This window comes from Bombyx mandarina, chromosome 17 (assembly GCF_030267445.1).
Source record: "Bombyx mandarina strain Sakado chromosome 17, ASM3026744v2".
NCBI classification, from domain to species: Eukaryota; Metazoa; Arthropoda; class Insecta; order Lepidoptera; family Bombycidae; genus Bombyx; species Bombyx mandarina.
Window position 1 is genome coordinate 8,930,907 of NC_143223.1, and position 15,696 is coordinate 8,946,602.

A 15,696-nucleotide genomic window follows, 5' to 3' on the forward strand; every position below is an offset into this window, starting at 1 on the left:
TAAATTTATCTGACTGGACCAAGAGAGATGACAATCAAGAACGATACCTAGGTTTTTTGCTGTTTTAGAATAAGCGATTGGAATTCCATCTAGCGTCACAGGGGGCAAATTAATGTGGTCAATCGTGTTGTACCTATAGGAACTACCAATTACTATGACCTGTGATTTTGATGGATTCACAAGAAGTCCAAAAGATTTAGCCCAAGCACTAATTCTACCAAGATCTCCATTGATTTCAGCAATAGCTAGAGCAACATCATCAGCTTTAAAATGTCTATAAATCTGCAAATCGTCAGCGTAGAGATGGTAGTGAGAAGCCAGCACCTGAGTGATTTCGTTAATAAAAATAGAGAAAAGGAGAGGAGATAGTACGCCACCTTGAGGTACACCCACAGTTAAATCACACCATTTCGATGTAGCATCATCAGAGCGGACACATTGCGAGCGTCCCCGAAGATAAGATTCAAACCAGGTTAGAGCAAGTGGAGATACATTAAGAGATCCAAGGATACTTAGAAGGATGTCAAAGTCTACTGAGTTAAAAGCACTGCTGAAGTCCAATAAGGTCAACACGGTTAGCTGCCCCACATCAATCGCGTGGCGAATGTCGTCGGTGACCTTGAGCAATGCAGTGACCGTGCTGTGGCCTTGGCGGAAACCAGACTGAAAAGAGTAGAGGAGATTGTTTTTATTAAGATAGACAGTGAGCTGTCTTTGGACTAAACCCTCCAAGACTTTAGAGAGAATGGGAAGTATTGAGATTGGACGAAACTGAGAAAAAGAGGAAGGATTAGGGACCTTAGGAAGTGGGAGAACATGAGCCTTTCTCCAGCTACTTGGGAATGAGCCTTTTGAGAGAGAGAAGTTAAGAATATATGAATATATTTTTTATTGCTTAGATGGATGGACGAGCTCACAGCCCACCCGGTGTTAAGTGGTTACTGGAGCCCATAGACATTTACAACGCCAATGCGCCACCCACCTTGAGATATAAGTTCTAAGGTCTAGGTATAGTTACAACAGCTACCCCATCCTTCAAGCCGAAATGTATTACCGCTTCACCGCAGAAATACGCAGGGCGGTGGTACCTACCCGTGTGGACTCACATGAGGTCCTACCACCAGTACACCACCAATGACGGCTTTGCGGTAGAAGTACTCAAAATAGTGGTACCTACCCACCTTAAAACACGAGCAAACAATATCCTAGTGTTTCTAAAGTCGTACATCTCACGCATACGTATAGCCGTACATTGCGGCGTCATAACCTTTGCCTAAAGAGATTTATACGTTGACCCGGGCAATAAAACAACACCCTCGTACGGTGCAGGCCGTCGTAAACTTAATACCATAAACTATCGTTTTGAATCGCTTGTCTCTGCGACGCTGTATTTGTTATCTTGATTATTATCGCGATGTTTTTCTCACAAAATACTGCTATCTCTGCATCGAAACTAAAAACGTTCTAAGCTCATGTTGAAATTGCGCATACACTTGTTCGATGGCTGCACAGAAATACGTGTTTTCCATTTTTCAAAGCACTAGTACGTGACATGAAAAGAATTCTCAGTTAAAAGAAACAAATCCGTACTTACGTGTTCATTGACGTCTTTAACAATGAAAGAGTTATATTGTGTTACGGGCACTGTGATCCGAAATAGATCTTGGCTTCAGAAACTAAATCCTACCGGGTTTTTTTTTTCGAATTTCATAATTATCCTGTCCTTCTGCCAGTCACCTGGGGTCGGCGAAACATGTTTTCTCCTCCCATACTCTTCTATCATATACCATTTCTTCGCTCATTCCTCTATTACCCATATCGTCTTTCACGCAATCCATCCATTTCTTCTTAGGTCTACCTCTTCCTCTATATCCTTCCACATTCATAGTTAACATTCTTTTACCAACCTCATTTTCATTTCGTCTCATCACATGTCCATACCATTCCAAACACGCACTTCTCAGCTTCTCTGTCATAGGTGCCACTTTCAGACTTCCTCTAACATATTCATTCCGTATTCTATCCATTCTCGTTACTCCACAAATCCATCGCAACATTCGCATCTCTGCTGCATGCAATCGACTTTCACTTTTTATCTTTTTTTTCGATTTTCGTATATTAGAATTGTAGGAAAATATATCAAACAGCTATCTACAATTTATTTAAGCAATATAAACTTTGTGCACATTGTATATTGAGTATATTAGATTGCCTCGTTATTTTAGTGGCTATAAACACTTATTATTATATCATCAGACCATGGAGTCTCCGTGCACTTGATTTAATTAATAAATATCTGGCGCGGTCTCAATTTAGGATTCCTTGTGCTATGAGTACCAGAGGCTGATATATATACATACTTATATACGTTTAAATATATACACTTATAGAAAAAAACATCCAGACAAAGAGAGCAAATAAACCTGTTCATCACACAACATTTGCCCGATTTGGAAATCGAACCCGCGACCCTCGGCGTAATAGTCAGGTGCGCTAACTATTGTACCACCAAGCCAGTCAGTCGATTTGACGCTGAACATAATATATTTCCAGAAGAAAATCCAAGCGCCAGCATGTCAGTATAATATTCATCTTCTTCTTCTTTATTTTTTGGCTCCAGCACGGTTTGTGCATTAGCCAGCGTCAAATAATAAGATTTTTATAATTCGCCGTTTTAATTATTTACAGCCTATGAATAATAAAAAACGAAGGAAACTAATCGCGACATGACATAAATGATTAAAAACGAATTAAATTTACAAATGAGATGATATGTGATGAAATATAATCTCAGTAAAATGGTGGTCATTTACTGAGACTTTTTCAGTGGACTTTTTGGAGGATCCCGAGAAGCTACGTCCAGCGGCTTTGTTTCATTATGCACTTTCACATATTCTAAGCAGTTAATAAACCACCGTCATTACACATTTAAGCCTGAAGAAACACTAAATAGACAAAATAAAACAAATCACACAAATTCACTCCTCGCGTTTCCGCCAAAAAGTCCCATAATAACATTTAGAACACGGATTTAGTCAAAGCCACATTTGAAAGATAACACATGAACTAAAAAAACAATATCTTAATTCAACAACAAACATGTGATCGTGTAAATATTTACGAATAAAAAACGCTTTGTTGTTGCTTAACGCGTTACGTTTGGGCAGTAATTTTCATCCTCTCGTGTCCTTAGTGAGAGTTTTTTAACGTTCTCGATAGCGTAAAAGTTACCTGAAATTTTTATGCAGCTGGAACAGTGCCCCTAGCGGCAAACATAGGCAAACGTTCCAACGTTAAACGTTAAGTCGTCGTGGCCTAAAGGATAAGACGTCCGGTGCATTCGTATCGAGCGATGCACTGGTGTTCGAATCTCGCTGGCGGGTACCAATTTTTCTAATGAAATACGTACTCAACAAATGTTCACGATTGACTTCCACGGTGAAGGAATAACATCGTGCAATAAAAATCAAACCCGCAAAATTATAATTTGCGTAATTACTGGTGGTAGGACCTCTTGTGAGTCCGCACGGGTAGGTACCACCGCCCCGCCTATTTCTGCCGTGAAGCAGTAATGCGTTTCGGTTTGAAGGGTGGGGCAGCCGCTGTGACTATACTGAGACCTTAGAACTATATCTCAAGGTGTGTGGCGCATTTACGTTATAGATGTCTATGGGCTCCAGTAACCACTTTACACCAGGTGGGCTGTGAGATCGTCCACACATCTCAGCAATAAAAAAAAAACTCCCTACAAATTTGACTTAACTTTTACGCTATCGTGAACGTTAAAAAACTCTCATTAAGCACACTGTTAACATTTGTTCAAAAAGTTTCGCACAGAAATGCATCGGAAAGCAAACACTACTTGAAGTGTCTTGTATTACTATTATACCCAGAGCGTGACAGCTAACATTCGTTGGCGGGATCTCAAGAGGATATATCAGACGTTTCTGCATGTTCTAGAATACACTTGTTTTAGAAAAATGTGCATTGTCGATTTTTGTGTTTACTGAAGACGCGTGTTCAGTGTAAGTGGATTATTTATTTTGTGTAGAACAAGTTATAATTTTGACTTGGAAAAAGAGTAACTTTATTTTTTATTGTTTAGATGGGTGGACGAGCTCACAGCCCACCTGGTGTTAAGTGGTTACTGGAGCCCATAGACATCTACAACGTAAATGCGCCACCCACCTTGAAATATGAGTTCTAGAAACGCATTATTGCTTCACGGCAGAAATAGGCAGGGTGGTGGTACCCACCCGCGCGGACTCACAAGAGGTCCTACCACCAGTAATTACGCAAATTATAATTTTGCGGGTTTGATTTTTATTACAAGATGTTATTCCTTCACCGTGGAGGTCAATCGTGGTGAACATTTGGAATAACTTATTTCATTAAAAAAATTGGTACCCGTCTGACCGTTGCATCGCTAGATACGAATGCACCGGATGTCTTATTCTTTAGGCCACGACGGCTTCCTTCATACATGAACTTTCCCTGAAGTGCCAACGACAACTGCACTAAGTTTAATAACAACTGGATCAATGGTTTAGGAACGCATAGAAGACAAACATTCCTATATCTTAGAAGGAGATGATTTTAATATTGTCTTTTCAGATCAAGTTAAGTCAAAAGAGAGCGTCGTGGGAAAATACAATTATCAAGCCCTATGTCTCTAGGTGGGTGAAGTGAAGCATTCACGTTTTGTTGATTACGATCATCTATATGTCAATTCCGAAAACCATTTTACAGTCGGTCAGTTGTCAGTTTCGTCTACTTAAGCTAATGCATCAAAAAGTAACCCGTCATAACGTGGCGACAATCATTTTATTGCAATGAATACATTCCGATCGTTGAAGATAATATTAGATTAATACCTTGTTTCTATTATTTATCCTCCTTCTTGCCTCGTGTTCCTCAGTGTTGAAGGTCGTGACCTTCACGGAGCACTTTTGTTCGGATTAAGTTCCTCGATTCATTGCTGTCCTCTGCGCAGCAGATAACGACACTGATGTTGGCGTCCAATATCGTGGTAATTTGATCGGATCACAGCAAGGGTCAACGCCCCCTTGTCTTATCTCCACTTCCACTTTGCCGATAGTGAGTAGTTTTTCCTCATTGTCACACTTCCTCCTCGCAACGTGACTAAAAAACTCTAAAATCCTACGTAGGCAAATGGTGGAAAGTCCAGGATTGATGCGTTGGTCCGATGTGCCGTCCAAGGAATTTGCAGCACCTTATTACTAGCTACAAAAGATCAATATCTTCTATATATTTATATAATTTATGAATTGCTGTTCGTTAGTCTCGCTAAACCTCGAGAACGGCTGGATCGATTTGGCTAATTTTGGTTTTGAATTATTTGTGGAAGTCCAGAGAAGGTTTAAAAAGTAAATAAATATGAAAATGCTAGGAATTAAATAAAAATAACAATTTTGTTTTTCCTTTGATGTGTTCCCCGTCGGACGGATTCCTTTTGTTTGTTTTAAGTTTATTTTATACAAAAGTTTAGGTCTTTTATTTATCGATTGAGGCACTACGAAGTCTGCCGGGTCAGCTAGTTTTAAATATATATTTTATATCAACTTATGCAAATGCAAATGTACACTTTGTTGAGAATATTTCGCCGCGCTCAAGCTGACGTCCTCTCGTCGGGTGTGAACTATGAATTCACAAAGTTAGTCCATCTGTTTCCCAGTTTGATTCGTAACTATTCAAGCGGCATGATGTACTGTTCCGAATAGTTGTACGCCGAAGTATTCCGACTAGTTTCTAGGAAATCATAATGTATGCATATCAGATTTGATTATGTTCGCGATGTATAAATTACTTATTAAATACCTTAACTTTAGTCTGTTATGAACGTGCCGATAGTTTTAGATTGTTTTACTCAAATACTTCAATAGATAATATTGATATTGTAAGAATTAGTTTATTTATAGATGATAGTCTCGGTGGAAGGATTGCGACATTGACGTGGCAGTCGGCAGGCCACATTGCTCGTAGAACGGATGGCCGTTGGGGCCAGAAAGTTCTTGAGTGGCGACCGCGTACTGGAAGACGTAGCGTGGGTAGGCCTCCCACGAGATGGACCGACGATTTATTGAGATTCGCGGGGACCCGTTGGATGCAGGCAGCGCAGGACCGGTCTTTGTGGCGAGGCTTGGGGGAGGCCAATGTCCAGGAGTGGACGGCTGATAAGAAGTCTCGGTGGTGCTGTAACTTGCGCTCCTAATTGCTGCGCTGAGGGTCGTGGCTACTTCCGCTAACCTATTTATGACGTATGTATTTGTTATTTATCTCTGATTTCCATAGTAAGTAGTAAATAGTATTTATTTCCATGTGTGATTTGTCCTCGATTATTTATTTAACTTCATTTGAAACCATCGATAAAATTCAAGATTTCTTCTCACACTTCGTTCCGTTATCATTTTTTTTAATTATCCATTCCTTTGTTTTCCATTAAGCAACGGTATCCTAAAATTGTATTACAGAAAAGCCATCAACTAAAATACACGTCTAATGAAAAGTGAGTGTTATACAAAGGGACTATTCTACCCGCTGACCCGCGCGGCAATCTTCATGCCCGTAAAGGTGCCATTAAGAGCTAACTTAACATAAACAAAAGCCTAACAAGCCATGCGGCAGTAAATTAACCCCGCTCACAACTAAGTAGTTAATTTTCCGTGTAAAGTGACTCCTAACATTACTGTCTCTGGAGAAGATATTTCCGGTTGCATTTCCAGAAACTAGACTTTAAAACGTTGTGTTTTTTTTATTGAAAATTTGCTCTTCAATTAAAAATAATTTTTACTTGTTTGATAATGAAACGCCCTGACATTCTGCTTACGAAGTCCGCGTCTTTTCTAATATAGTGATATTTCTATACATTTATTTATTTACTAGCTGACCCGGCAGACTTCGTAGTGCCTCAATCGATAAATAAAAGACCTAAAATTTTGTATAAAATAAACTTAAAACAAACAAAAGGAATCCGTCCGACGGGGGACACATCAAAGGAAAAACAAAATTGTTATTTTTGTTTAATTCTGAGCATTGTCATATTTATCTACCATTTAAACCTTCGCTGGACTTCCACAAATAATTCAAGACCAAAATTAGCCAAATCGGTCCAGCCGTTCTCGGGTTTTAGCGAGACTAACGAACAGCAATTCATTTTTATATTTAACTATATATAGATTTACTCAGAGAGGAGTCTACCGTACCTTAAATAATATACGGAAAATGAATTCCACGTGCTATAAATGGCAGTAAATTAACATGCTACACTAGCGAGTGAATCGACCTGAACATAATCTTTTGGGACTGAACTGCATCTCTGCCGCCCTCAGTGGTTTGTACATACATATGTATTGAACATGCATTTGCATGCATTTCTACTGTAATGGTGGATATCTCTAGTTTGTTAAACAATGTTTTTTAATATTTAGTTTTAGCTATAGTACCGGTTCTGAAGAACCTTGTTATAGTAAAAAAGCAGTACACAAAAACAAAATCAATGAGCAACGTGTAAACTTTAATGGAATCGTTTTATGACATTTTTAGGCAGAGGTATGCGAGAATTCGACACAGCTGATAGTGAATGGTTACCGTCCCTTATAATCGGCAAAGCCAAGGGCATAGCTAAGTCGCTGCCTACGCAGCCTCCCCAGACTCGAAGGACATGTCCTAGCGCCCAGAAAACAGAGTGGAGTGGGAGTTCATTCCAGAACAGGATGGTAAGTGAAAAAAAAAGGTACTGTCGATGAACACAGCGGCTCCCGATACTATGAATGATTTCTGTTACTGTGGCGGGACCTATGATACCTAAAAGGAGATTTAGGCCGAATTACGAAGCGTATGCTTCACAGACCGCTCCGCTTGCGAGTAATAAGGACGGATTGGTTGCTGTCAATCGTCGCATCTCGACCTCTGCGAGTACAGCCCTCGACCCCAGGATCTCGCCAGAGGTTCAGCCGCTTGCCCGAAAAAATGGTCAGTAGATTTAGAAAATTCTCTTACATTTCTGATGTCAATAAGTGACGGTTAGGACTCATAAATAAATAGGCATAAGGACTTCTAGTGCAATAAAAGATACTTTGACCTCAGGTTTCAAGGCCGAAGGCGGTATTTCTTTGTCTATTTCAATGTACGATGTAGAATTACGCTAGTTTGTTTCGTATAGCTGAGGCAGATTTTAATACGCTTTTATTAGCTTCAGACGTATGTATGTTAGTATGTAACGGAATCTTTGAACATGATTTTGACCCCCTTCAAAACGTCGGATTAACTCGAAATTTGGCATACCTATTAAGGACCGATGACAATTCAATATTTAAAAAAAAAATATTGAAAAAATCGAAATTTAACTAAAAAATTAAGAATAAATTAATTTTTGAAAAAATCTGAAAAAGAAGATATTTTAGTTGTGTATGCTAATCCGTTGTTCGATCGATTGCTATGTGAGATAAGCTAAGCTTCTTCCGCTTCCCCTTTGGCGGTTTTTAGTGTCAACCTGAACTACTTCCACAACGCTGTCTTTGTTATCGCTTAGTTGTTGATGTGCATGTAACAAATTTGTAGTTTATGGCTGGCTTAGTTTAGGTGTCTTAGCTTAGCTTTGCTATAATTTAGCTTGAGTCAGCAACCAGCCTAAAACTATATAAATAAAGTTGCGACATTGAATTTCCTATTAAGCATAGTATAAATAAATAATATAGACTTTCAAGCAAATATAAGCATATTGACTAGTACCACGGGATTCAATAGCTTAAATAAAATATTCAGATTGCTTTTCTGTTTGAAAATCATTTTTATAATTACAATTTGTCAATCTCATAATTTTATACGCAAAGCAAAAAGCAATTTAGATAATCTTTTGATGTGACAAATCAGATTCATGTACACATTTCGCTCGGTTCAATGTAACCGAAGACGCAAGATCTGTGGAATCCTTGTGATCTCGCGCACAAACACACAGTGCGACTTCGGCTATTATCTAGTATCTTATTAAGACATTCTCAACGACCGTGGCACGCTCACTATTTTAGACTCGAGATTTTCATCGGAGTTTCCTGCTTCGGCTTTGCTCTTTGACAATATTATTTTATCAAGGAACAGCAATACTTTTAAATGTATGTAACCTCCATATGATTTATGACATAAAAAGGTTAATACCGGTGACATAATACAGGTGACATAAATGTTAATTTGAATATTGAAACATTAGAAGAAGGAACATAAGAAATATAAAAACATTTTGAATTGTAAGATATAAAAAAATACATAAAAACTGGTGAAGCAATAGCTTTAAATGTTGTTTCTCTTTATAGAGCAACTCAATTTGTGCTATAGTTTTACCCTAGTAAACTTTATTTTTATGTGAATAAAATAATCTAATATATAAAATTCTCGTGTCACAGTTTTCGTTGCCATACTCCTCCGAAACGGCTTGACCGATTTTGATGAAATTTTTTGTGCTTATCCGGTATCTATGAGAATCGGCCAACATCTATTTTTCATCCCCCTAAATGTTAGGGGTAGTCCACCCCTAAATTTTATTTTTTATTTTTTAGACAAATTTTTTAATTTCTATTTTTTTATGATACAACATACAAAAATACATACAATCCTCAATTTTCACCCCTCTACGATCAACCCCTATTTTTATTGGTTAATTATAAACTTTAATTTTTTTGGCAAGATTTTCATTTTTATTTTGTCATGAATTAAAATAAAAAATCTGATGTTACTCTCAATTTTTCATCCCTCTATGATCAACCCCTATTTTTTGTTAATTATAAACTTTAATTTTTTTGGCAAGTTTTTTATTTAGTTTTATCATGACTTAAAATAAAAAAAATCATATTACTCTCAATTTTCACTCTTATACGATCAACCCCTATTTTTCCATCCGCAATAAGGTTGCAAGATGGCAATCAAATATTATAATTGTAGTACGATAAATTCTTATTCAGAGTTTATAATATCAAGTTCCTTTAATTATGATTTTTTTTAAATTGAATTTGATCTCCCGCCCTCGGCGGTCGACTACTGATCAACTATCAATCGATCAGCTATCCCCGCCAGGTGTCACCACTCATCCAGCAAACATCACGTAGTAGGGATGAGGACGAAGCCGGTCTCCTGTCTTACGTACTCACTATACATAATAGATTATACACCTAATATATTTGAGAGCTATACAATACTATACATTTTTCAGCCATGTTTTTTTGGTTTTATTTGTGTATCAATAGTATGTTCAGTAGGTCTGAGAATCGGCTACTATCTGTTTTTCATACCCCTAAGTGAATTTTTTTGGAAATTTTTTTTGTTTATAATGAGGTATTATGTGGTTAAAGGAGGTTTTTTTTTCTACAGTAGAATTTCCCTAGAAACTTATTTAAGGCAACACAACGTTTGCCGGGTCAGCTAGTACATTATAAATTTGTGCTATAGTTTGTATATAGCGTAGTATGGACATGTGATGCGTAGAGAGAAGATGCATGTGACTAGGAGATGTATGGAAATGGTAGTGCAAGGTAGAGGGGGAAGAGGTCGACCGAAGAAGACATGGATGGAGTGTGTGAATGACGATATGAGAGAGACAGGAGTGAGTGTTGAGGTGACGGCTGATAGAAGAGAATGGAAGAGAAAAATTAGCTGTGCCGAGCCCACCTAGTGGGATAAGGTGGAGAAAAAGAAGAAGAAATTTGTGCTATAGTTTCACCCTAGTAAGCCTTATTTTTATGTGAATAAAATAATACATTATATGTATTAAGTCCAATTTACTTTATACATCGAATTTGATTTGCTGTAAACCTAGAAATAAGATATTCGTTTGAGCTAATTGAATAAAGGGAAATATGCTTTGTATACTAAACGAATAGTTATTCGATCTAATCGATAAGTTAACGTTTGTTTACCTTATATACAACAAAATTCTAGTTAAGTACAAGTTAAATATTTATTGTTTGCTTAGGTTCTTACGAGTTGTATAATAAATCATTACGAGACAGTTTAGACAGTTTAGTCTTGAGGATTATTTCTTATTTCGACGTTTCGAGTACTTTAAAGTTTTCAAGTTGACGGAAGACAAAAGACATATTAATTGTATCTTATATCTTTAAACGAGCAATTATTGTATATAACCTTTGCATTAGACGCCTTCAGCTCTAACACTACGAGCAGGCTTAGGGACACCGGTAACCGTACTCATCGAACTCGACAAAGAGTTCGACGTGCAACCTAACCCATGAATGAGCTCGCTGAGTTTCTCACCGGATCTTCTCAACAGGTCGCGATTCCGATCCGGTAGTAGATTCATTCGGGAAGCAATTTCTCTTGAGTTGTTAGGTCTCCTTCGGAGGCGCTCGGGCAACTGTTAGCAAATCCCACCCCTCCTGGCTGAGCCTTTGCTCGCCCACCTGTCCTGATGAAACTGAAAAAGCTTCCGGGCCACCAGTAATCCGTTAATCATTAAAAAACAAAAAAAATTAGACCATGTCACTAGTTGAGCCGCCCATCTGTTCAATAACAAAATATTAATTTAACTTTAAATTTAACAAAAAACAATACAGTTAGTTAATTCAAAGTAATATTAATAATTTTCGTAGCAGTTTTGTTAATATCTGACGCGGTCCGATCATTTACCGACATGTAATATTTCGATGCTATCACAGCGCATTCCGTTACAGATTCAAGAAGCCGCAACATCGACATAGCTGAGCGTCCCTTCTGTTGGTTCATTAGTGCTGACTCGGCACAGCTCACCAGCCGAGAGTCTAATTAGATAACAAATTAACATCTTGACATCGCCTGCAGCGCGCTCATCAACGGATTCCTTTGCGTTTCGTATTTGGAAAACGCTTTTGCAAACTGATCCAATTCTGTTTGTGCTATAGCTTTAATTGCGAGTCTTCGCGAAGGCTGAATGTTTAAATAGGTCAACTCAAACATTCAGTCGTTCGATTTAACGTCTTTGATCCTGTAAATGTCTCTTGTGTGCATTACAATGTCAATTGTTCGGAAACTGATGTTTTTGTGTCGTTTTCATGTCGTTAAATTTATACGAGAACAAACAAGTAAGAAAAAACCGAAACAGAAATGGGATTGAGTAATGTAATGTTATCGTTTTTTCTTTTCCGTTTTATCTTAAATCGAATATTTTATAGATCTATGTAATAAATAAAACATTATTAACCAAAAAATAGCTACCCATGATCCTCTGTTATCTTAAACAATACAGTGATAATATAATATATTTGATATAAAATTTATTATATTATGTATGTAATGTTATGTAAGCTTGCACTGGAAGCTACATTTTGACTTGTTTGTGTCGCGAAGCAGTCGTGTATTCTGATTTCATTTGCCAGGCCGCTCGGACTGAGGATCTGATATTGTGTCTCAAAGCGATTGTACTCACTTTTTTATGTCTATAGGCTCCGATGACCACTTTGTTATTGCCATTGAGGTCATGAGACTCTTCAAATAAATCTACTTAAAAAAGTCCTCAGCGATAGGTAGCGGCATCGACTTTTTTTCTGGCATAACCGAGGAATGAGGGGCGGGTATGCTTTTCATCAAACGGGTCACTACATGCTTGTCTGTATTCAAAAGGCAACATTTTAATGACTAGGTCTAAGGCATTTATAACTGCAGTCGGACTGCGCCCCTCCTACTGCTTATGTCCACGAGCGACGCTGACTATTTCCCATCGGATTAGCCGAATGTTCATCTGTCTACAATTCCACCAAAAAAGTCCTCCCCAAGATTTGCTGTTAACACATTCACCGGTATATATTGCAGCAATAAAAAGGTATAAATCTCAATGTAAGTGCAGTGTCTAGACGTAGTGTGGTTTTAGGCGAGTCGTGAAGGGGATTTGTCGCGTGAACACGGCTTCTTAGTGCTGGCAATCTCGAGCACATTTGGTAAGCTTCTGCGCGCACTCGAAGGCAGTATAAACTTAGACATTGTGTGGGTATATAGCTGTAGGCGTGCTTTCTAGGTTGGATCTCGTAGATTATTGTATACGCAAAATAAAATAAAAACGTGCAATAATTTTCAACTTTATTGTATTTAATGTTTTGAATTTATGTTTACTATGGCGTAAAAAAAGCATATTCTCTCTGTCACTCTAATTTTAAGTATTGCAAATTGTAAGCATCTCGCTAATAATAGTCAATATATATTATAAAATTTTTGAAACTCCGTCAAATTCTGCAGTGACTGTGTACTGTTTTATTGATAGATTTATTAAAGTAAATCAAAGCCCACTTGGTCTGAATTATCATTGAAGCTCATAGCCATTAATTACAATAGCCATTGCTTTGGGGAATGACGTTAAGATTTTAATTATATTATTTAACGGTTTCCCCAAACCTTTACAGCGGAATCTGTGACTGCTCATGGCTGAAATATGTAGGTTAGTAGTACTGTTTCTTACAATACATTCATACATACATACAGTAACCAATGTTTGGCGATCGCATATTCAAAGAACGTTACCACTAACTTTCCGTTCGAACTACATTCCCGATCCAAGTGCCAGATGTTGGATCATCCTGATCCAGACTCGGTGCGGTAGTTACTCCAAGCACTGGTCACCGTTCTCGTCGAAATCATCGAATGGTACGGATAATTCGAAGTGCAAGCTAATCCGCACACAACCCACTGAGTTTCTCATAGGATTTTCTGTGGGTCGCAATTCCGATCCGAGAGGTTCCACTTTTTTTTTCTCCTTCCAATGCTGATAGCCTTGAGAGGCTATATCAGCTTGTCCTTGACGTGTAGGTGAGCTCACGGGGCTCAAGCCGGGTGTGTTGCTAGCACTGGCCCTAGCAAGAGCAGTGCTTAGCAGAATCTACCACTGGATCGGAAACGCGACCCACCGAGAAGATCCGGCGAGAAACTCAGTGGGCTGTGTCTATGGGTTGATTCGCTCGTCGAGTCCTTCGCCGCAAGCGACGGGTTCGACAAGGACGTGACCGGTGCTTGTGGCACCTAAAGCACCGTTAATCGATCGGGAGGATCCGTAATGACGTGTTTTGAGAGAGATTCCACGAAGCACTGCTTTTGCTAGGCTTAGTGTTAGCAATTTTTGTCAGGCTAGGCAGGCCCCGTGAGTTCGCCTGCCAAACTCCACGTAGCTGGTATTACCCCTCGAGAGCATCAGCGACTTCATAGATACAAAACAAAAACTATATAGCATCCACAGGAAGAGACTGGAAGGGTTGGTGCTTTTTTAGATACATAGCCGAAGTCATTTTTTCAACAACAAAAAAACATTAGGTACAGTTTATTTATATAGAAGTGATTAAAGATATTCATATTTCACCTAAAATAATATTAATTTCCTATTAGTATAGGTATTAGTTGTTTTAGGTATACCAACCATTCTGTTGAGTGCCAAATTGTGTCACGTGACATTACCATTACACGTCAGTTGAATTCGAAGTGCTGGTCGAACCGGTAAAAATAAATTCGTTGGCTTTAAGAATAACGAATTAAAATTTTGTTTTTGTATCTTAAAAAAGAACACTAACTAGTTTCACTGACTCAGAAATGAGTGTTTTAAAATCGATTCTCTCAATTGCTAACAAAATTTAATTTAACAGAACCAAACCAAAGTGAAACTTAAATACTATTCTAGTACTAAGCGAAACTAACAACTTACCGTCTGTGTACAAACAGCTGTCACAGCCATTATTTCAAGATTAGCATAATTCGCGGGATGCTTTAAATAATGATAAATAAAAAAATGCTATGTTTAAATCTGTCTTTTACGGTTAAGCTCGCATTTTTATTGTCCATATTATATTTCAGATTTTTTTAATACTTTAAACTATTTTTCGAATTTTTTAAATAATAGTGAATTTAGTATTAATTATGTATACAAGCTGCTAAAGCCGAACAAAATAGTATTTTTAGACTGATTAGTTTTTATTTATTATATCTGTTTCTGTGGACATAACAAACTGTTCATTAATACCTAGTCTTGCCATAAATACTGAGACAAAGGAAAAAAAATATTCTATTGCAAATAACATTTATTACTTTTACAGTGTATTAGTTTAATACACGAATATAAAACAATTTAAAGTATAAAAAGCTTATCGAAGTGGTCTCCATTGGCTGCAATACAGTCCTTTAAACCTTAAGGCCAGTTTTCAATAGAAGCACGCACTCTTTCCATGGGAAACATTTTTCACTGCCAATCGTACGGATTGTTTTAGGGACTCCAAATTATCATGGCGTTTACAGCAAGCCGTACTCTCTAAAACTGACCATAAATCATAATCCAGCGGATTAAGATCGGGACTAGACGACGGCCAGTCTTCAGCTCTGATGAAGTCCGAAACGTTCGTTTCCAACCAAGACTGCGTAGACCGAGCTTTATGACCTGGCGCAGAGTCTTGCTGGAAGGACCATTCTTGATTATTGAACATGGTGTTGTTAAGGGGCTTATACACTTGTGCCGATGTTTTGATACCTTTTTCACAAAAGTATGGCTCAGTCACTTCTTCATAGCTAATACCCCACCAAACCATCACTGAAGTCGGATAGTGCCCACGTTGCACTCTGTCGACTAATTGGGAAGCTTCCTTAGAGCTTTAAGCATAAATACGGTCATTTTGTTTGTTAAAAAGATGTTCAATTTTGTGAAAATTTTCTCATCCGTAAACAAAATTT